This window comes from Drosophila montana, unplaced genomic scaffold, assembly GCF_035044405.1.
Source record: "Drosophila montana isolate Dmon_TW-CO22-7 unplaced genomic scaffold, ASM3504440v1 contig_329_1, whole genome shotgun sequence".
NCBI lineage: Eukaryota > Metazoa > Arthropoda > Insecta > Diptera > Drosophilidae > Drosophila > Drosophila montana.
Window position 1 is genome coordinate 211,495 of NW_026998183.1, and position 23,740 is coordinate 235,234.

At 37.4% G+C, this 23,740-nt stretch overlaps 1 protein-coding gene across 1 annotated transcript in view; it reads right to left on the reverse strand.

Moving 5' to 3' along the window:
* LOC135434357 (uncharacterized) overlaps positions 1-23,740 on the reverse strand; it is an 86,480-nt gene that overhangs the window by 4,351 nt on the left and 58,389 nt on the right. The window contains exon 9 of the mRNA XM_064690913.1: positions 1-149. The gene's annotated coding sequence lies outside the window, so the exon portion shown is untranslated. The remainder of the gene's footprint in view (positions 150-23,740) is intronic.

Sequence of the window (23,740 nt, forward strand, 5' to 3'; positions counted from 1 at the left end):
CAGGTTCCATGGAGAGTCGCCACGACTTCCACGTCCTAGTCAGGCAAAGGAGTGGTATTGGATACACTAACATACATCCGCGATCCCAGATTGGCTGAATCTGAGGTAGTCACTCACGAGATACGATCGAGGAGTACATCCAGGCGATGCTATAATTTAATAAAAGTAATAAAAATGAATATTAGGAATGTTATTTCCAGGATCATATACATGGAGAGACTGCCAGAAGTGTCCCATGATAAGTCAGAAGAAGACACCAAGTTCTTAAGGTATATCTCTATCTGTATATTTCTCCCCTAGAGCGATTTTCGTTGTTGGGAGGAGCATTAAAATAGAAAAAAAACAAGTAAGAGGCTCTAGTCGGGAGCTCCCGACTTGAGGATACCCTGAATCCTCTTCTACCAACACCATATGCAGCTCGCGTTTCGCGTTCATTTCTTAAGTAGTAATAAAAATAAATTTAAAAAATAAATAGTTCCCTCGTAGGGTTCGAACTCGCAACAGACCACACTATTGCCGCCGCCTCTACTTAACGGCCACACCAATAATTGAGTCTTAATGAGAAAAAACGATTTAAAATAGCAGCACGGAAAACAATAGAATCGCAGTTTATTTAATTACTTTTGTGTATCTTAACCTATCTTGATGAAATTTTTAACAGTAGATCTTATTGTATTACAGAATATTTATATATTCTCAATTTCATTTAAATTGTGGCTTAAATTGCTAAAAAAACCGTACTTTAGTATTGATTTTTATCGATTACTTTGATAACTCAAATATCGGAAACAAACTCGTACTGCGCAAGCACTAGGAGGACTTACATTTAAAATTTCTTAAACCGAATATATCTACCACCGTTTTGGCTGGACTATTACATAATGAACAACTGAAAGATACAAATACTGGAAGGCTTGCATTTTAAAGCTATATTGCGAAAGTGAACAAAAAAATATAGAAGCTTCTGTCGGAAATTATTATGGTTATATACGAAGCAAAATTAACGATAGCAACGATCTCCTATATGCATACCTACAAAACTAGCATCACCACGAAAAAACCGCCCCATTGAAGCTGAGTTTCTTGCAGTTCTTCGCACAGCGATTGCATTCCTTCCTGAAAATGTTTATACGTTTATATAAATTACAAACCCAAATTATTGGTGGTCTTAAAACACAAAATTGGGCGCCTCGTGGTGATAGTTCATATCATTTTTTGCAACTTAACTTTAAAAATTCTAAAGGCTAGATTAAGCCATGGTGGCGAAGTGATGAAGCAATCTTCTGTGGCTGCAGATTGCTCTTTGGCGACAACTACCAGCTCTCCCATGGTCACGTTTGAAGGCGATGGTGCGCGCTTTAAAATTAAAACGGCTTTCACCGCGACTAGAGTCGTCTGGAGCTCTGCTGTCGATCACAGCAGACTGCCTACAGTCCGTAGGAGTAGATGTTTTGTAGACTTCATACCTTTCTCACACGATCCCCGATCCTTTGAAAAGACAAAATCGCGTTTGGAGCAAGAAAATCTATTGCACAAATAAACGAGCAAGTAAGGATATCTTGCAGAAACTTCCCTTTCGCAGAAACGTGAGAATAGTGCAGCTCGATAATGCTTTCAAAACAAAATATTTTGACTTATAAGATCCAACTGTTCCACCGATCTTTTCTATAGCAGCTAAATGACATAGTTGTCCAATGTTGACCATAATAGAACTAACAAATCTCGAGTTTGCTCAAGTTACCTTAATAAAAAAAAGGTTTCTATAGCAGCTATAGGATATAATGGTGATGGTGATAAGATTTTGTACACACGTAGGGGGTAAAGTAAAACTTATTAATGCCGAATTTTGGTTAGATACCTTAATAAAAAAAACATTGTTCATATAAGTACTTCATTTCGATCGATCGTTTCTATGGTAGCTATATGGCTTAGGGCTCCGATCCGGCCAGCTTCGACTTATAAGTTAATACCTAAGATATAAAAAATAACAACACTTTTGATATCCAGCTTACCAACATTTGGTTCCCGCACGTGGCCATTCAACGTGCTGGGAAAAGCTGAAGCAAGGTGTCGCGTATGCAAATTTAGGTGCATAGCAGGTCAACGCGCTCATGGGACAGCCAACCGTGGGATCGCTAAATTGGCATATTTACCGCACATGCGAATAATTGTGGAATCAGCGGAATCAATAAAGTTCGTTGGTTCCCAAGAAATGCGAACCCCTGCGAAATGCAGAATGGGGGCATTTCCACAGATGCAATAACACCAAGCTGGAGACGCCGACGCCGACAGCGGCGCTTCTTAGTTGGACTGAAGTTTCATTAGGGATTAATTAAGATATAAAAATTAGTTTATAACTGGAACTCAATGTAAGCACATAGTGCTGATTAATAATAAAAAAATTATATTTTTTTTATAAATATTACCATCGAATTGGTTAATTGGCGCCCGAACAGGGACCCGCGAAACTTATAAAAACAAAAAGGACCATAAGAAGTTCGTTCAACTAAAGCCAACAAAGGCTACAGTTTTTAAAGTTTTTCGCGAGTCAAACGTGTTATAGTGATTGGCCCCTTAGTAGGCTACCAACACAAGTTTAGTGCAAAAAGGAGGGACATGTTTAGTCCCAGCCACATCCTGTTCACAATAATATAAAATTCACATAGTGTAGAAAAACAAATAATCACGTAGTGATTACTAATAACAAAAAAAGGGGTTCACATAATAAATAAAAAAGTGACCAAAAAAAATTAAAAAAAAATCAACCACAAACAAAAACAAAAGAAACTACTAACTATAGTACGAAGCCTAGAAGAAGGCAGAGCAAAACAAGAACAACAAATAAACATCTACTACAAGAAGATCAACTCCAACTATAACTACTCCGAAAATACCCACATGGATTCCAGGATAGTTTTAACCTTAATGTTAGTCATTATTATCATTTATATTGTTAAACTACAAGAGCTTCAGCAATTAAGAATCACTATTATTAAGAAAAAAGAAAAAAAAAAACTTTAAGAAATACAAATTATATGAATGCAGAAGAGCTGATAATAGAATACTTGTCAACAATGTCACTAAATAATTTGCCCAATACGACTAACCCCTCAGGTCCTTCCCCACTTACTCTTTTTTTCACATCCCAAAAAATAGAACTAACCAACTTGATTGAACAGGTAGTTATAAACGCTGTTAGTTCGGTCATAGAAGAAGATGACGAGCCACAAATAGATTTCAGCAAAAACCTCTCAGATTCTGAAAAGGTACCAGACATAGTAAAATGTCTCAGGGAATTTTCAGGAAAAGCAAGTGAGTTTAACTTATGGAGAAAATCGAAAAAATCGAAAGTACGAAAGTCAGAAAAATTCACCAAAATACTTTGCCACTTGGAATACTATCAGACACAAGATTATAGGAGAGGCCGTCGTATCGTACGCCTCTAAACTGGACCAAAATCAGACGTTGCCTCATGCAACATTACGCAGACAAACGAGATATTGGTACCTTACACGCCAGTTCAAGGCAGAGATAATATAAACTCCTACTATCAAAAAATCTACGAGATTGTCTCGTTAATCCTGGACAAGATCGACTGTCTAGATTATAAGGTGGAAGCATTGCTTGCAATGACTAATTCTTATAGAGATAAGGCATTAGACACGTTCATAAGAGGATTAAACGGCAACTGGCCAAGTCTGTTAAGTGTTAATAGACCTACAAGCTTGCCAGAAGCCTTGAACATTTGTCTTAAGTTGGACAACCTAAATTTTAGGGCGAATCAAGCTAACACTATGTATAACACCTTGTCGCATAACGTTAGACGTGGTCCACAGCCAACATACTACAACAACGGAGGCAGACAAGTACCTCAAAGACCAGTACGTAACCAACACTTTTTCCCAGAATAAGCACATTTTGGACAAGGTCAGCCCAGATTCGTACAACAGCAACAACAATTCCCACCCTCATTACCGCCAGGGCGTCAACTTCCACCCACTCCGATGGAGGTAGATAGTTCCGTACAAACGCATCAAGTTAACTACCAAAATAGACCTCAAATAGCAGTTCAGCGTCCAAATACCACACAACAGAGTTATAGACAAACAGCTCCGCAAAATAGACAGAATAATCAAGCTCCGCAGCAAATGAAACGACCTCTTTCTCAGGTCACACACCAACCCAACAAACAACAGAGAGTTTACAATACAGAAGTTATCATAGAAGAAGAACAGGGTTATGAAAAAGAACAAGATTATAACGAGCAAGAGTATGTTCTAACTGATAATCAAGAAATAGAGGTTAAAATGAGGAACGAGAAAAAAATAAAATGTTTAATAGATACCGGCTCCAACAAAAATGACGTAAAACCTTCACTCATTCGGGCACCCATACCGAATGAAATATGCTTCGCAGCAAAGTCCATAGGAGGCAAGACTAATATCACGCATTATGCAAACATAGATACAAATCGGCAACGGAATAGGCAAAATTCAATTTTTCCTCTTATCAGAACTAGGTACCTTTGACGGTATCATAGGTCACGACACATTAAAAAATTTAAAGGCCTTAATAGATACACATGGAAACTATTTTACGCTGTTAGGAAAATTTTAATACAAAACTAAGGAACTCTCAATGGGACTTATAACTTACATAGAACTTAGACTTTCTCACTTAGAATGCCCAGGTCTCTTCGACGAACCGGACAGAAAACTCACCTTCGTCACTCAAGTTAGAGGTGAAATAAAAACTTAAAGCGATAATCCTGTCTATTCCAAGGCGTACACCTACCCTATGGCACTAAAAGAAGCAATAGATAGTCAGATAAAAGTATTGTTAGCCGACGGCATTGTTCGACCGTCGCGCTCCCCATATAGTTCTCCGGTCTTCATTGTTCCAAAAAAAGAAGACGCGTCAGGGAAAAAAAAACACCGCATGGTAATCGACTACAGAAAGTGAAACGAAATTACCATCCCTGACAGGTATCCAATGCCAGAAATAAATAGTATCTTATCAAATCTCGGTGAGAACAACTTCTTCACCACAATAGACCTCAAAAGCGGATTTCATCAAATTGCGTTAAAAGATTCAGACATCGAAAAGACAGCCTTTTCTATCAATAATGGAAAATTCGAATTCCTCAGACTCCCCTTCGGGCTACGCAACGCCCCAGCCATTTTTCAAAGAACTCTTGATGACATATTAAGAGAACACATAGGTAAACGATGCTATGTTTACATAGATGACATCGTAATATTCGGAAAAACAAAAGAAGAACATTTTAACAACTTACGATTAGTTTTCGAGACGCTCGAACGAGCCAATCTCAAAGTCCAATTGGACAAATGCGAATTTATGAAAGATAATTTAGAATTTTTAGGATTTGTAATCAGCAAAGACGGTTTAAAAACCAACTCATAAAAAGTAAAAACATTTGTCAACTTTCCTAAACCAAAAACAATCCATGACCTTCTTTCATTTTTAGGCATGTCTGGATATTATCGCAGATTCATCAAAGGTTACGCAGAAATAACAAAACCATTAGAGGAGAAGCGGGTAGAATCTCTAAAACAATTTCAAAAAGAACTCATATCAACTTAGATACAAAACAAATAGAAGCCTTTAATAAAGTAAAAAATTGTCTCATTTCCGAAGACGTAATATTACATTTTCCCAAATTCACTGAACCATTTGAACTAACCATTAACTCATCAAACTGTGCTTTAGGCGCTAACGTTTCTCAAGGAGGCAGGCCAATAACCTTGCTTTCACGAACACTTAGTTCATCCGAAGAAAATTACGCTACAAATGAAAAAGAAATGCTAGGAATTATTTGGGCACTTCGAGAGCTACGCTGTTTTCTCTATGATGTAAGCAAACTCAAAATTTTCACAGATCACCAGCCGCTAACTTTTGCGCTTAGCAACAAAAACACTAACGCTAAAATGATAAGATGGAAGGCTCAGTTAGAAGAATAAAATTACGAACTTTTTTATAAACCAGGCAACACCAACGTAGTTGCAGATCTTTTATCTAGACCCCCTCAGGCCAGTTTAAATTCATTAACCCCTACTATGCACAGTAGCGCAAGCTCCTCAGAAAAACTAATACACTCAGTAGAAATTCCTATTAATGCTTTTAAAAATCAAATATTCTTTGAAATTAACGAAAGTTCGTCATACCAATTCAAAATAGTATTTCCCACGTATCACCGACACATAATAAAAGAAAAAGAATTCTCGATTGAACATTTAAAACAATTACTTAAGCGATATCTAAACCCGTCAATTATAAATTGCATAAAAACAACGGAACCAATTATGCTTACAATCTAAAGCATTTACCCATTACATTTTTCGAATTATAAAGTACGTTTTACCCAAATTGTAGTAGACGACGTAACGAACGTGTAGGAGCAGCGAGAAATCATAATAAAAACTCACAATAGAGCACACAGGAACGAAAAAGAAAATAGACTTCAAATTTTAGAAACAGCATATTTTCATCTATGAGGCAAAAAATTAAAAAAAATTTTAAACTTTGTAAAATTTGCAAGGAAAATAAATATGAACGACATCCAAATAATATAAAACTTGGAGAAACACCCTTACCCAGGTATCCAGGAGAAATACTTCACATAGACATTTTTTCGGCAAACAGAGAACTGGTACTAGCTTCTATAGATAAATTTACAAAATTATCAGTCGTTAAACCATTAGAAAACAGAAGCATTGAGGCACTAACCAAATAACATATAGACTGGTCAAACCGTACTTTTGTTGGTGACATTCGTTATTTTTGCGGCTGGTCCAAACTCGCCCTCGTTTTTGTTCAGGTTTGAGACATGCCCGCATGCTCTCACAGCAAGAGAGTAAGAATACATATGGCCTGTGTCGTGGAACGGCATCGCTGTCTTTTTACTCGCTCACTCTACAGGAAACTGCTTTGGCTTACTCTCATCCATATGATTTGTGCGATAGAACGGCATAGCTGTTTTTTATCTCTCTCCCACTACATGAAACTGCTTTGGCTTACTCTCAGTGCTCTTTCAATTTGTCTATGTACCGTTTAAATGTTTGTGTGTGTATGTGCCCCCACAAGCAAAAATGCCCACAAATTCAATTTTTCTCAAAAGTCGGTGGCATTACTTCCCTTTTGAGGGGACGAGTAATATGAAATAATGAAAGGGTTTGCCAAGTCGATGCGAAATTCTTTGTTTTTAGCTCGTTCTTGTTCGAAAGGGTACCTAAGCGTTGGCATGTGTGCATTTAAAAGTTTTTGGACTTGCTATTCACGCATACTTGCATATTTTGTATATGAATAGAAACATTTATGCGCATGTGTGCCTGTTGGTCCCTGCCTGCCTGTCCGATGCAAATTTGACAATATTTTTGGTTTTCTGAATTTCGAGCTCTACACACACACACAGAGACACAAATGTGTGAATGGGCTGAATTGGCACGCGACAGACTGTCGACAGACTGAATTGGCACGCGACAGACTGTCGACAGACTGTCGCGTGCCAATTCAGCCCATTCACACATTTGTGTCTCTGTGTGTGTGTGTAGGTACCAACAGGTACATAAATGTTTCTATTCATATACAAAATATGCAAGTATGCGTGAATAGCAAGTCCAAAAACTTTTAAATGCACACATGCCAACGCTTAGGTACCCTTTCGAACAAGAACGAGCTAAAATGAAAGAATTTCGCATCGACTTGGCAAACCCTTTCATTATTTCATATTACTCGTCCCCTCAAAAGGGAAGAAATGCCACCGACTTTTGAGAAAAATTGAATTTGTGGGCATTTTTGCTTGTGGGGGCACATACACACACAAACATTTAAACGGTACATAGACAAATTGAAAGAGCACTGAGAGTAAGCCAAAGCAGTTTCATGTAGTGGGAGAGAGATAAAAATCAGCTATGCCGTTCTATCGCACAAATCATATGGATGAGAGTAAGCCAAAGCAGTTTCCTGTAGAGTGAGCGAGTAAAAAGACAGCGATGCCGTTCCACGACACATATGTATTCTTACTCTCTTGCTGTGCGAGCATGCGGGCATGTCTCGCACCCGAACAAAAACGAAGGCGAGTTTGGACCAGCCGCAAAAAAAAACGAATGTCACCAACAAAAGTACGGTTTGACCAGTCTATATGTTATTTGGTTAGTGATTGAGGCCATCAGAAAACCATTACGAGAAATTTTGTTTTATTTTGGACTTCCGAAATCAGTTATCATCGATAACGAAAAGTCACTTAATTCACAGTCAATAGAGTTCATGCTAAAAAATGAATTAGGAATTGAAGTTTTTAACACACCACCGCACAAGAGTACAGTAAATGGCCAGGTCGAGAGGTTCCACTCAACTCTAATAGAGATAATAAGATGCATAAAACAAGAAAAAGGCATAGACAATTTTGACGATCTACTACATTTGGCAGTGTGTGAATACAATCATACTATTCATTCCACCACAGGAAAAAAACCCGTTGATTTATTTTTTGGAAGACCTACTAACTTTGGTACAGCAGACTACGAAAAAACCAGAAACAATAATTATGAAAAACTTATAAAAAACAACAGCAGGATTTAGATTTTCACAACAACAAAAAAAGAAATATCAGAGTAGGGACTAAAATGTCTAAGCGTTTAAAAGAAGAAATAGTAAAAGAAAACAAGCACTCTACTGTTACTACGCAATCCATAAAAATCATATAAGAAATTAAAAATTTCTTCATTCTCCCCTGCCCACCAGGTTCATCTCATGTTGCTATGCCACATACGAAATTTTGGATTACTCCAAGTCCGAGGTAGCCATCATCGAACTCGGAGATAGTAAAGTACAGTCAGGAAATTATAAAATTCTACACAATATTAACATTAATGATAATAAGGTCACCACAGATCAAATAGAAAAAGAACTCACTAACATTTCCTAAAACAATCCTCTTTTTCCTTTTATAAAGAATGAAATCAATCTAATTAACTTTCAAATTAATAAACTAACTTCCCACGTTATACGTAAACGGGCCATAAACGAAATCGGATCTGTATGGAAATAGATTGCAGGAAATCCAGACCATGAAAATTTCGAGATAATCTCAAATAACTTACACAATATAATAAAAAACAATAATGAACAAGTTATAATAAACAAAGACATTATAGATAGGATAAATAAGATAACCAACGACAATAATGTCATAATTAAAAATAAATTTAAAAAATTCAGAAAACTTTCAAAATATTCTTGCTACGCAGTTAAAATGTAAAATAGATTTAATTAAAGAAGATTTAAATATCATAAACCTTGCTATACATTTGTCGAAAGCCAATATTGTAAACACTTTTATCATTTCCGAAGAGGAGACTAGAATAATAAGTAACATTTTTGCTGAAGAAAATATTCCATTTAATAACATAGAAGAAGCCTTATATTTTGCAAACATCAAAATCGCATTTAATGGCGAAAAGCTTATTTATGTAATCGACATCCCTAAATCTGACAAAAAAATTTGTAAACATTTACTTTTAAAACCTTTATAGAAGACAGGAAATGTAATTAAAATAAGACATGAAAACATTATAAAATGTAAAAATGCAGTTTTTGCTATTAACAATCAATGTAAAAATATTAATAAAATCAGTATGTGTTTAAAGTCAAACTTTATAGATATCTCAAACGATAATTGTATTGCTAAGTTACTAACAAGCAGGCACAATAATTGTACCATTGTAGTAGAATCAATAGATACTGGCATTATTCTGCTTAATGATTTTAAGGGTAACATTTCTATCGATAACGAACTAAAACCCATTAAAGGGTCATTTGTAATTAAGTTTAACAACTGTACATTAGGGATAGGAAACGAATTTTTCTCTTCATATGAAACCTCCAACTTTAAACCAATACCAGCCATGATCCAACTGGAAAGGCCAATAACGGCAATAGAAGAGGTGTTATCACTGCAGCTAATGAGAGATCTCCATACCAAGAACACTGAGAAGATAGGCATACTACGAGACAATTTCAAAACAAACACTATCGCTAATTTCGGAGTAACTGCCGGAATACTATTGGTCTTCGTGGTTTATGCACTATAACTCAAGCTGAGCAGGCAAACCACTGTTATTGAAGTTACAGCCACTCCCACCAGCAACGAACAGCGCCCAGACAAAGTTGACGTAACAGAAATTCCCCCGGAAAGCCACATAAAAAAACACAGAAGCATCCACGATTTACCTGGTTTCTAACAATCGACCAGGACGTTCGAGATCAGAGAGGGAGGACTTAATACCTAAGATATCCAAAATAACAACACCTTTGATATCCAGCTTACCAACATTTGGTTCCCGCACGTGACCATTCAACGTGCTGGGAAAAGCTGAAGCAAGGTGTCGCGTATGCAATCATGGGACAGCCAACCGTGGGATCGCTAAATTGGCATATTTACCGCACATGCGAATAATTGTGGAATCAGCGGAATCAATAAAGTTCGTTGGTTCCCAAGAAATGCGAACCCCTGCGAAATGCAGAATGGGGGCATTTCCACAGATGCAATAACACCAAGCTGGAGGCGCCGACGCCGACAGCGACGCTTCTTAGTTGGACTGAAGTTTCATTAGGGATTAATTAAGATATAAAATTTAGTTTATAACTGCAACTCAATGTAAGCACATGGTGCTGATAAATAATAAAAATTATATTTTTTTTATAAATATTACCATCGAATTGGTTAATTTATATACTGCCTGCGAACATAAAGACGGACCTATGCAAAGTTTTAAGCTACAAGATAGCTTTAGAACTGAGGGGCTAGTACGCATAGAACACGAAAGACGGATATGCGGACAGGGCTATATTAACTCGGCTATTTACGTTGATCTAGAATATATATACTATATGTGGTCGGAGATCCTTCTATGCGTTACACATTTCATGTCTAAAAAATTTAATACCCACTACAAAGGTATAAAAGTTGGCTGAGCACTCGGAACCAATTTGCTGGTAAATTTCCCATAACTTGTGTAAGCAAACGATGCTTTCATTTAGCTTTTAAGGTTCTGCTTTTATAGGTTTCCCTAGCTTTTATACGTTCTGAGATACTTGCCTTCATACATACGGACAGATGAACGGACGGAGGACAGACAGACGGACATGAAAGTCAGTGGGCTTTACGCGAGCACCTGCCACGATGGCTTAATCTCACGGTTTCTAATATAGGATTAATTTAAGCGTCAATCACCGCCCCCTTGGAACATCAATTCCGCAAGTATCAATTAAAGACACGACTGTTTGGTTGTGTCTTCTACTTTGGTTTGGCACGAGGCCCATCTAAGCCTCTTCCGATCTGTGGATCACGGAACCCGGCTGTATAACGCAACTCCACGTCGAGCGACGCTCTACCCGCACGATACTCCCCGAAGGGCCGCATCAAAAAAATCAAGACGGAACAAGTTCCGTGGGCCTCTGATTACCCATGGTACCAGATAACAAGCCTCTGGTCAGGCCTCGTACCAGAAGGGTAGTTCTAATTTAAACTCCAAACAGTTTAGGGTTGGTGGCCCCAGAAACGATTAAACACTGCTGCAGGGAATAGAACGCAATTGATGTAAAAACAGCACTAAGAGGTGAAACAGTATACGCTATGTTTATGGGCATGGTTTTCTCACTGTGGGGAGGTAGGCTTATTCCTGCCTCTTCCGCAAACGACGGCATTTACAAGTTGATCATAGACTAAACCGCTAGGCGGCCAGCTAGTGTCCCCAACGAGTCCCAAAAGACTATGGCGAAGAGAGCAGAGAGCCGAGACCGCCTCTGTGTTCCCCAACGCCCAAGGTACCAGACCAGTCCCCTGGTCAGAGCTCGTACCCTAAAAGGATACTTCCAGTTTTAGCTCAATGATGCTGGGGACTGGTAGCCCCGGACAAACACAATGTTCATTGAGATGCCCATACACATACACACCCAAACGTTCGTACCCCAACATTCGTACCCCACATTTGTAAATATACCATCTATCTCTATATATAAAACTGTTTGTCCTGACTGACTGACTGACTGACTGATTGGTGATCAACGCACAGCCCAAACCGTAAGAGCTAGGAAGCTGTAATTTTCACTGTTACCTTGTGTGATGCAGGTGCACGTTAAGACGGGGTTTCGGGAAATTCCACCCGCAAGTGTGGAAAAAACGCGAAAAACGTTTGTATGTAACTTTTTTGTTTGCCATCCGATCGCCCCCAAACTTATTTTCAAATTCATTTGAGGGGTGTTTCACACTTTTTTAAAATTCCATCCCTCCTTGGTGCAAATGGGAGTCGAAGATTTGGTGGATGACGTTTTGTGTTCAAATTTATTTCCAGAGATCTATAAGAAAAATTATTTGAGACGTGTCTTTTACACTTTTCGCAGAATTCAATCTTCTTCGGGGGGAATGCGAATTAAAGATTTTTTGGGCGAAGTTTTAAGTTGTGTCCGATTTGCTTCAAACTTATTTTCAAAGCTCTACATAAGAACTTAATAAATGCGTATTTCTGCGATTTGGGAAATTCCACCCGCAACAGTGGTAAATTGGCGGAAAACGGTTTTTTGTTTACCATCCGATCGGCCCCAAACTAATTTTCAAAGATTTATGTTCAAATTCATTTCAGGGGTGTTTCATACTTTATGAAAAATCACTCCCTCCTTGGTGCAAAGGTGTTCGAAGATTTGGTGGTCAACGTTTTGCGTTAAAATTTATTTCCAAAGATCTATAAGAAAAATCATTTGAGACGTGTTTCACATTTTTCACAAAATCTATTTTGCATAAAAGTTGTTTGATTCCCGTCCGATCAGTTTCAAAATCATTTTCAAAGCCTTTTGAAAACATTGATTTTATAACATACGTGCCACGGGCAAGGCCGGGTTATACCCGCTAGTCATTCATACAGTTCCTTCCTGTAATTGCAAACGTCGCCTTGCAAATGCAGCTCTTGCAAGATCACTTATTCTTCTAACCCTATCACTGGAGAGTGATTGACTTACTTCAAACCCGCCACTAACCTCACAGATGCCCATCCCCCTCAGATCACGAAGATCTGCATACCTTGTGCACTCACAGAGAACATGCTCCCATGTCTCTGCAAAGGCTTCTCGAATGCAAAAATGCATCAAAGGGAATCCAAGACTCAGGCAGAACCCGAAGTCTGGTCGGCTGCCGGCAAATGTATTCTCCCATACAAACCGATAAGTGACACGCCCATTCACACATGCGTCCTACCTGACTTACCAGTCAGATAGAACACACTCTTTCACCAATCTCTTGCATTCACTAAGCCCAAAACTTTCCACATCCCTATCCGATAGCCAATCCTTCTGCAGCAATGCAAGCACTATCAAATTTAATGAAATATATATATTTTGTTATTGCAAATATTCTTCTAAATTTGTATATACCTTTTTATATACGCCGAACCCTTTGAAAATGGGTAAAAAGAGTATAATGTATTTGTGCAAATGTATGTAACAGGCAGAAGGAAGCATCTCCGACACCATAAAGTATATATATTCTTGATCAGCATCAATAGCCGAGTCGATCTAGCCATGTCCGTCCGTCCATCCGTCCGTATGTATGAACGCACGGGTCTCAGAACCTATAAGAGCTAGAGACTTGCAAATTTAGCTGTAGGTCCTCCTAGTGCCTGCGCAGATCAAGTTTGTTGCCGATATTCGATAACTTCCGTTTTCAAGCAATCGATAAAAATCGATATCGAAATCCTTTTTTTTGAGCAATTTTGGTAAATAATAAGAGCAAGAGTCTCCAAACTTGACATGTAGCTTCTAGAATAGTATATAATTAAATAAGTCAAAACGCGTTCTTCAAAATAAAAATATAATTTTATTTAACGGTGCGTAACTTAAGCGGAATTTGCAGAAATAATATATTCAAGTTGACGGTTTGGATGCGTCGGATAAACTCAAACTCCAAACTGTTATCAACGCTTAGCAAACCTCGGCTGAGCTTTCAAGATCATGAGCTTTTTCTCTTTTAGCAATGGTCTTTATTATGAACTCTCTTTGTGAGTTTTCTGGAATATTCTAAGAGCCTGGATTTGTGCTGCGTTGGTAATTTGGGCATTTGGTGGGAATAACGATTGTGGCGGATGTTTATGTCTAGTGATTTTATGATTTGTCCCACGCCAGCATTGTTATTGTCACCAAATACAAATTCCAATTGGTGTGTATTGTATTACAATATTTAGGTGATGTGCTTAGTTGCTAGGGCTTATGTATAAGGGGTTGGAATTGAGTGCAGTGGACATATGCTATATGCTATATAAGTGTATGTGCAAGTGTAGTATGTGTTGTGGGTGTGGTACATATGTCACTTCCCCATCCCTAAGAAACTAGCCTGTCTTCAGGCGGACATTTATGGATATAATGTTGGGGTATTGGTAATTACAATATTATCGGTTTCATTTAGGTTTCTTTTGCTTATAATATTTTCATGTGGTTGTGCATTGATTTCTTCAATTTGTATTTCTTCTTTTTGTTTCTTATATTTTACAATTATTTTTTGGGGTAATGCTTTAAACTTATAGATAATGTACAATATTTTACCGATTACGATTATGCAAAGTATGGTTATAATTACAATTTGAAAAGTGTTGTATATTTTAGTGTGATCTTTTACAATTTCTTTGGCATGAATGTATGATAGTGGTTCTAACTTGGTTACATTATTTGCTGTCATTTGCTTTGCTATTTTTGCAAAATTTGGGATGAACTTTCGGTAGAAACCGCAAAGTCCCAAAAATGATTGAATTCCTTTCGCCGTTTTAGGTATTAGGAATTTTTGTATCGCCTCAATTTTGGCTGGGTTAGGTTTTATACCTTCCGATGTGATTATATGGCCTAAACATTAAGTTTGTTTTTTCATGAATTCACATTTATTTCATTGTAGTTTTAGATTGACCTTTGTGAATACCTTCCTCAATGACAATATATGTTCCTCCAATGAAGTGGAGTATACAAGTATGTCGTCCATATAGACAAGACAATCCTTGTAGATCAAATCTTCAAGGAGATTGTTCATGCAGCGTTGAAACGTTGCAGGTGCATTTTTCAAACCAAACGGCATTCGAGTGTACTCATAATTTCCAATTTTCGTTGAAAACGGTGTCTTAGGAATTGAGTTTTCATCCATTTGGATTGCTGGTATAGGGTATTTGTCATCTATTGTGATTTCATGAAGGCTTCGATAGTCAATGATTATCTTAAATTTTTGTTTGCCGGATGCATCCCTCTTTTTGGGTTAGATCCAAATAGGCGAGCAGTAAGGAGATTTCGACTTGCGAACTATCCCTTGTTTGATCATTTCTTTGGTCTGGTTTTCGACTTCTTGGTCGTATGCTTGGGCATATTTGTGTGGTTTTTGTAAGCCGGGTCTTCATGTTTGGTTTGAATGACATGTTTCACAGTACTCGTGAAAGTCAAATTTTCACCTTCTCGGTACTGAATGTCACCAAACTCATGTAAGACTTTAGTTAGTTTGCCTTTCTCTTTATCGTTTAGATGATCTAGGCGGAATTCGTTGAACTCTGAGAGTTCGTTGTTGATGGCGGACACAAATTGTTCGTCGTCAGATGGGGATGGAACGAGGTATTCAGTTTTTGACTCGTCCGGTGACAATTCGATTTCTGAATTGTTTTGCATGGTAAATGTGTATTCATTAATACGAACGGTTTTATTTGTATAGTCTATTAATGCTTGAGAACTCTCTTGGAATTCACGACCTAATAGCAAATCAAAATTTTCTGAAAAATTATGTAAATAAAATTTCTGATGTGTTGGGCAAAGCTTGCTAGGTTTCAGCGAAATGCTTTGATTTAATGTTACTATACCTTTAATGGTATGAACTTCTAGTTAGCCATTTTTTATGGGGAATTTCACAAAATTTTCTTTCATTAAATTAATAGACGACCCTGTGTCTAATATGCATTTTAGAACTTTGTTGTTCATAGTTTGTTTTATATATGGGTTGGTTCTTCAGTGTCTGTTTCTGAATCCGAGGCAGCTTGATGAAAACTTTCACTGGGTTCCATTTTCATCTACCCGCTAGCGCTTTCGCGTTGCCTCTTAACTGGTGGATTAGGGGCTGCTGAATAGCTTTGTTGGTTTTGGTAGTTAATAGGATTTTGAGCCCTGCCTAAATTCTTGATTTATTTGCGGACTACAATCGACTTGGGATTTTGGTTTCTGCGTGTTGTTACTATAGTTTTGTGTTTAAGCGAGAGCCTAATTATGATTAGCTATAATTATGATTTTTTGCAATCTCACGGGAGTCGTTATTGCTCCGATTTTTGTTAGAGTTAGACAGACCATTTTGATTGTTTTGATTTTTAGATTTATCGGACAATGCTACATCGTAGACGCCTTCTCGTTGCGCTGCTTGCTTGAGCCTAGAAACTGTAGTTATATCATGACGAGCTAGGGTCATGAACAGTCTGTCAGGAAATTTTCTCATTATCACGTCTTTAACTGCGTTGTTTAAAGCGCTTGTATAAAGCATCGTATTCATTTGGTTATCTTCTAACATTAACTTTTTGATATAATATAAGATTTGTATTCTAGTTCTTCTACAAACTTACGAATACTTCCAGTGAAGGGGATATTGTAGATACGTCTAAGGAGCTCTTCGCAGGGTGTCTGCGTCTTGAATTCCGAAATAAGTGCTGACCTCAACTCTGTCCAGGTGTTTGAAGCGGATAGCTGTGTTGCTCTCTGGGCATCTCCTCCGATTTGTAATTCAATAGCGCCGAACAGGACGCTATGTTGTCGCACGTCTCTCGTTGGATACAAGAGCATTATAAAGTCAATGCATCTTTTAAAGGCGCTTAGATCTTTCTGTAGCTCCATTGAACGTTGCCACTTGCCTAATCTGGCCAAGTGCTTGATTTAGATGCAGCTCACTCAACTGGAGTATTGATTCCGTTGGCTGTGCCATCTTAATTCACTTCACTTTTTGTTTTGTTGTCTTTGTGGTGTCTTTTTATTTGGTTTAACGTTATTCGCGTTAGTCGCGCGCGCTAACCAATGAGTGCGTTTTGCAGGGATCAAAGGATTTGCAAATCCACGGGCACACTTACTGTTATGTAGTGAAGCAGATTCACTACCTAGTAATTCCGATTATCCAATGGATCAATACCAGAATGAATTACTAGTTTATCGCAATAAAATTGCGTTGTTGGGTTATTGGTTGACCTGGGATATAATAATCCTTTAGCGGTCAACGGCAATCGCGGCAAGTTCGCGTGTGTCCTTATGCGGATACGTTTTTGAATGATTGTGCGTTCGCGTCGATCGTCAGCGCCGACTTCGATTTGCTTTTAAGACCTGGGACTACAATTGTCCTTTATTGGTCTTTTATCACTCGCGTATCCTACCGGCTGCGCCAATTTTTAATTTTTTTAATTTATTTAACGGTGCGTAACTTAAGCGGAAATAATATATTCAAGTTGACGGTTTGGATGCGTCGGATAAACTCAAACTCCAAACTGTTATCAACGCTTAGCAAACCTCGGCTGAGCTTTCAAGATCATGAGCTTTTTCTCTTTTAGCAATGGTCTTTATTATGAACTCTCTTTGTGAGTTTTCTGGAATATTCTAAGAGCCTGGATTTGTGCTGCGTTGGTAATTTGGGCATTTGGTGGGAATAACGATTGTGGCGGATGTTTATGTCTAGTGATTTTATGATTTGTCCCACGCCAGCATTGTTATTGTCACCAAATACAAATTCCAATTGGTATGTATCGTATTACAATATTTAGGTGATGTGCTTAGTTGCTAGGGCTTATGTATAAGGGGTTGGAATTGAGTGCAGTGGACTTATGTTATATGCTATATAAGTGTATGTGCAAGTGTAGTATGTGTTGTGGGTGTGGTACATATGTCACTATATATATATCAAGTATATTTCATTTTATAACAATCACCACCTCCCCGCTACTACCTCAAGGCTATAAATCAAGTATATAAACAAATTTATGCTGCCCACCAATATAAACGACGCAATTGTCATTGTAAGAATACGATATTTTATAGTATAATAAGATCTGCTTCTGAAAATTTCATCAAAATCGGTTAAAAAACACAAAAGAAATTTTTTTTGCCTGTCCACGTGTTTGCGGCAGCTAGCGCAAATTCCAAGAATTTCTGTATACATCTACACACACACATTCATGCGCGTCCGCTTTGAATTCTATCAACAGCATTAAGTCTGTAATAATCATTTAAGTTATTAAATAATAACTATACACTTTACCTTTAACTCCGCTTGGTAGAGATCAGAAGGCACTGATCGATTCCAGCGCAAAATAAACCAAAATAATAAGCTAAAAAAAAAAATTTCAAGCGAAGCAGTTTAAGAGGATGTGGTTGCGACATTTATTGTTGTTAGCATTCGAAAATACCTAATTCAGCAATTTCTCAGACTCATGTTGAGAAGCAACTTAAAAAGTTATTGTAAACACTAGCTTAGCTTAAGATCAAAGAATATAATGTAAAATCAGCCCTTACTAAAACAACCAAACCCACCAGTGGTCACTTTATTGGAAACACATTCTTTTATACATTTAAATACACAGTGAAATTGGAATAAAATTCCCTCCTTCAACCAGGACTTCTAGCGTTATCTCTCGGCAAGGGACGATAACTGGCGTAGCCGGACTCGGACTAATCATGATATCAACCGCTATATTCATAACAATGTAGGAGAACAACAATTATGTAAAGTAATAGTATAAGTACCCAAAAAGAAAGCAAAAAACGAAAAGTGAAATGGTAGCGTTACAAGTAAAGAAAAAAGTGCATATAAGATACAAAAATAACGAAATTAAAAGAAATAAATGCAAAACAATTGTACAGGCGACGTTAAAAGTGATGCGACAAGTAGCGGACCACGTCATATCGTGTGGCGTAGCTGCAGTGGTTCGATTCGGACTTAGGCGCAACATATTGGAACGGGGCAAACGAACGTTTGCGTCCGCTCAATCCAACAAATCCGTTGCAATGCGAGGCTCGGACGAATAAGTGCGGCGCGGCAGACACGATAGAGTTGGGACCGAACTTAGCAATACGATGGCGAGCTCAAACATAAACGATGGCATGTACTAATAATTAAGGGCGGGATCGAACCGCGTTGTAAAGCTTGTTGGACGCAAACCAATTTCAATTGGCTTGACACTTCGCAACATTCGGCAAGAAATAAACAAGTCATGCTCTTCAAGGTTAAGAAAGAACCATTGCAGAAAGGGAATATTATCAACGATAATAATATGATCGCTTTTTGGCCGCAGACTAAAGAATGTGTGGAATCGCATTGATGGTGGGAATTGCATCGAGCAAGTTTCATACGTTGCATTCTACCGATCTGCAGTCGAACCAAATAAGAGTGAACACAAAATGGGGTGGTACCATTGCAAAAAAGCAAAACAAAATTTTTTAACAAAAAATAAATAGAATAAAAGAATATCAATAAAGTTATATACAAGTTATAAATAGATATATACAAAAATTAAAAAAAAAAAAAATATTCAATAACCTACCAATTCAATTTTTATTCACAAGATGTAAGTTAAGATTATGAAAGAAATAAAATACTAAAGTATCTCTTATTACAGAACATTGTGAAACACAAAACACACCACACAGCGATTCATCATAGATACGAGCAACTACATACAAACATACAATAACCTGGAAATAAGACACATTATTATAAGTATACAAAAAAAAAACAACACATAATATAATAATAATCTAAGTTTTAATATAAGACACATACATAACAATACCTAAACTACTAAGCATAAGAACAACAAATAACAAAACACAAACATTAATGTCTAAATTAGGAAAAGTAAAGCCAACGTTAACAAGAAGTAGAACAAGAATAAGTGCTAGTTTGTCCGATATAACAGAAGTAACTGCCCGCAAAACTATACACACACCCAAGAATATTACACAAGAAATGGCGGTAACAATGGCATCGACCTCGAACACACTACCCCCACACCAACCGACACCGCCTAACCCCCAAGATGTATTTGCATCTATGCGCATCCCAGATGCAATTCGTTATCTACCACCCTTTGACGGGAATATTAAGGCACTTAAAGAATTTATAACAAACGTTGAAGAAATCTTACTACTAATTAGAGGCACAGACCACACTCCGTACGGACAATTATTAATGAGAGCTATCAGGAATGAAATAGAGGGAAAATCCAACGACGTACTATTATCAGCAGGGATCCCACTCGATTGGGACCAAATTAAAGAGACACTTATAAACAATTTTGCAGATAAACGCGAAGAATCCGCCCTTCTATATGATTTACACTTGCTAACACAAAAAGACTCGTAAGTGACCCGACTGTACGAACAAATAAATGAAATAAAAATAGCCCTATTCAACCTAATAGAAAATACAGAAGTAGAACATAGCATTATTAAAGCAAAAAAAGATTCGTACATGAAAATATGTCTAAACACTTTCGTAACAGGAGTAAGGGGACTCTTAGGAGCATTTCTAAGGGCAATGAGACCAACATATCTTAAAGATGCTTATGACGCAGCAATTCAGGAAAGAGACATTTACTATCAAGAATGCCGACGTAGACGTAACACTTCGGAAAGGGCAAGACCATCAGGAAATAGAAACCAAACTGATAGAAAGGACAAACCAATAGAATACAGAAATAATAAGAACAAGCCATATAACTCAAACTCTTATAACGGACAAGGTAGGAGACAGGACAACGATTACCCACATAACAAGAATCAGCAACGATCAAATAACAGCTGGAACAATAACTCGAACAACAATTCCAATAGACCGGCAATTATGCCAAAACCCGAAAAGACTAGTACTCAGACACAGAGATACCCTAACAATCAAATTTACAATATAGAAGAAAGAACGCAAACACGATGACAGACCATTCACACAATTTTAACGAACAATCAAATTTTCAAATAGAAGCCTCAAACCACAGACAGGATACATAGACGTGAACAAACACGTATCAACACTTCCATTTATTAAAAAAGATTCCCCATTTGGCAGACCGCTAAAATTCTTAGTAGATACAGGAGCATCAAGCTCTTTCCTTGACCCTATGTTTACCCAGAAAATAAATAGAATCAAGCTAAATATACCAGTTCAGATCAAAACAGTTCTAAACGAACATACACTTTACGAAAAACTCGAATTTCCCATATTCAAGGAATTTCAAACCAGTGGAAAACTAACATTCCTCTTATTCAAATTTCACGATGGCCTAATAGGCATCGGCATTCTACAACAATTAAAAGCCAAATTAGACTTAGAAAAACTATATCTCCATACACCCCAAGCTAACTTACCAATTTTCAACCAAAACAAAATAACACAAAGCTATACAATAGAGGAAAACTATAAGCCATAGTACCACTCCTGGTAAACATCAACAATGGCACATTTCTAGAAACTGAAATTCAAATAACAGAAAAAGTGTACATTACTGAAGGGCTTTATCAAGCCAAAGAGCACATAAGCTATATGGAAGTGGTCAATTATTCATACCAACCTCAAAAAACTTATCTAGACTCCCCCTTACCGGTAAAACAATTTGAAATTAACGAATACATAGAAATAAACACAATAGACATTTATACCAAGGAAAAAGAAACGGACAGAGCAAACCACCTCAACATACGAGTAAACCACCCTGAAGAACGTACGAAGATTATAAAATTATGCAATAGGTATCCATCCTTATTTTACAACGACCGGCCATTCACCCTGGAGTGCTCCAGTCTCGCTACCGAAAAAACAGGACGCATTCCTAGAGAAAATATGGAGATCAATTGTAGAAAATTAAATGAAAAAACTATCAAAGATAAATATCCCATGCCCAATATTAACGACGTACTCGACAGAATAGGAAGGGCACAATACTTTTCGATTCTTGACTTAGCAAGTGGCTACCATCAGATAGAGATGGCACTCTAAGATATAGCAAAAACGGCATTTTCGGCCGAAGGCGGACACGATTAGTTCACTAGAATGCCCTTCGGGCTAACAAATGCACCCGCGACATTCCAAACAATTATGGACAGTGCCTTACAAGACATAAGAGGAAAACTTAAAACAAGTATTTAACAAACTGACAGACGCATAGCTAAAACTACAACCGGAAAAATCTGAGTTTTTAAAAAAAGAAATAGAATAAAACCAAACCCAAAGAAAATTGACACAATAAAAAAATTGCCACTCCCCAAAACTAGAAAAGAAATTAAATCTTTTTTAGAACCATTGGGTTATTACAGACAATTTATTAAAGACTTCGCAAAGGTCACAAAACCCCTTACAACGCAATTAAAAGGCAAAAAGCAAGTAATCATAAAGAAAGAACACACAGATACCTTTGAGCTTTGCAAAACTTTATTCTGCAATGATCCAATACTCCAATACCCGGACTTTTCAAAACAATTTATTCTAACCACTGACGCTAGCAATGTAGCGATAGGAGCAGTCCTTTCACAGGGTACATTAGCAAAAGACAGACCAGTGTCATTCGCCAGCTGAACCTTGTCTGAGACGGAACAAAATTACTCAACCGTCGAAAAAGAATAATTTGGGTGACAAAATACTATAGACCCTACCTTTATGGTAACGAATTCAAAATCATCACAGACCATCGACAATTAACTTGGCTCATGAGTTTTAAAGAACCCAATTCAAAGTTGGTTGGTTGGAAACTCCAACTATTAGAATACGATTTTGAAGTTATCTATAAAAAAGGATCACAAAATATAATGGCAGACGCATTAAGTAGAATTCAAATAGAAGACCATGTTAACGATCACGAGTCGATAATTGCTAACACTGTCTCCTGTCTCCAATACACTCCAATTTAGAAGAACTAGATGATCATATTTATATATCAGAAAAACCGATAAACGACTACAATATTCAATTGATATTTTCAATAGACAAAAACTCTAAAATCCTCACAATTATGCCTTTTAAAAACAAAATTAGACGAACTATTACCGAACCGGAACAAGGCTTGTGCAATTTACGCACCAGATGAAATCTTCAAAATAATTAAGGAAAGTTACGCGAGATTCTTCGCACACAGCAGAATTTATAAAGTTGTTAGATGTACGATTCAATAAATAGACCTGACAACAGCAGACACTAAGGAAGAAGAAATCCGTGGACAACACATTTCGTCTAATCATAGAGGCATTGACGAGGTCACCGCCCAATTGAAAGGACAATATTTTTTCCCAAACATAAAAGCAAAAGTCACGCAAGCAATTAACAACTGTGACACCTGCAAAACACTGAAGTACGATCGATACCCACCTAAAATACAATTTCAAGAAACTGAAACACCCAAAAAACCATTAGACATTATATATACAGACCTATACACATTAAATGGAAAGTACAATAATCGACAAATTTTCACGATTTACAACAGGCACCACAATCCCGATACGGGATAGCACAAATGTGGTTAAGGCAATCCAACACTTTATACAATCATTCGTTATACCAAGAAAAATTATTTGCGACCAAAGAGCAGAATACTCTTCAAATCTTTTTAAAGATTTTTGTAAACAGTATAACCTACAACTCCACATAACATCCTTCCAGCTGTCATCCATAAGCCCCTGCAGAAAGACTGCATTCGAC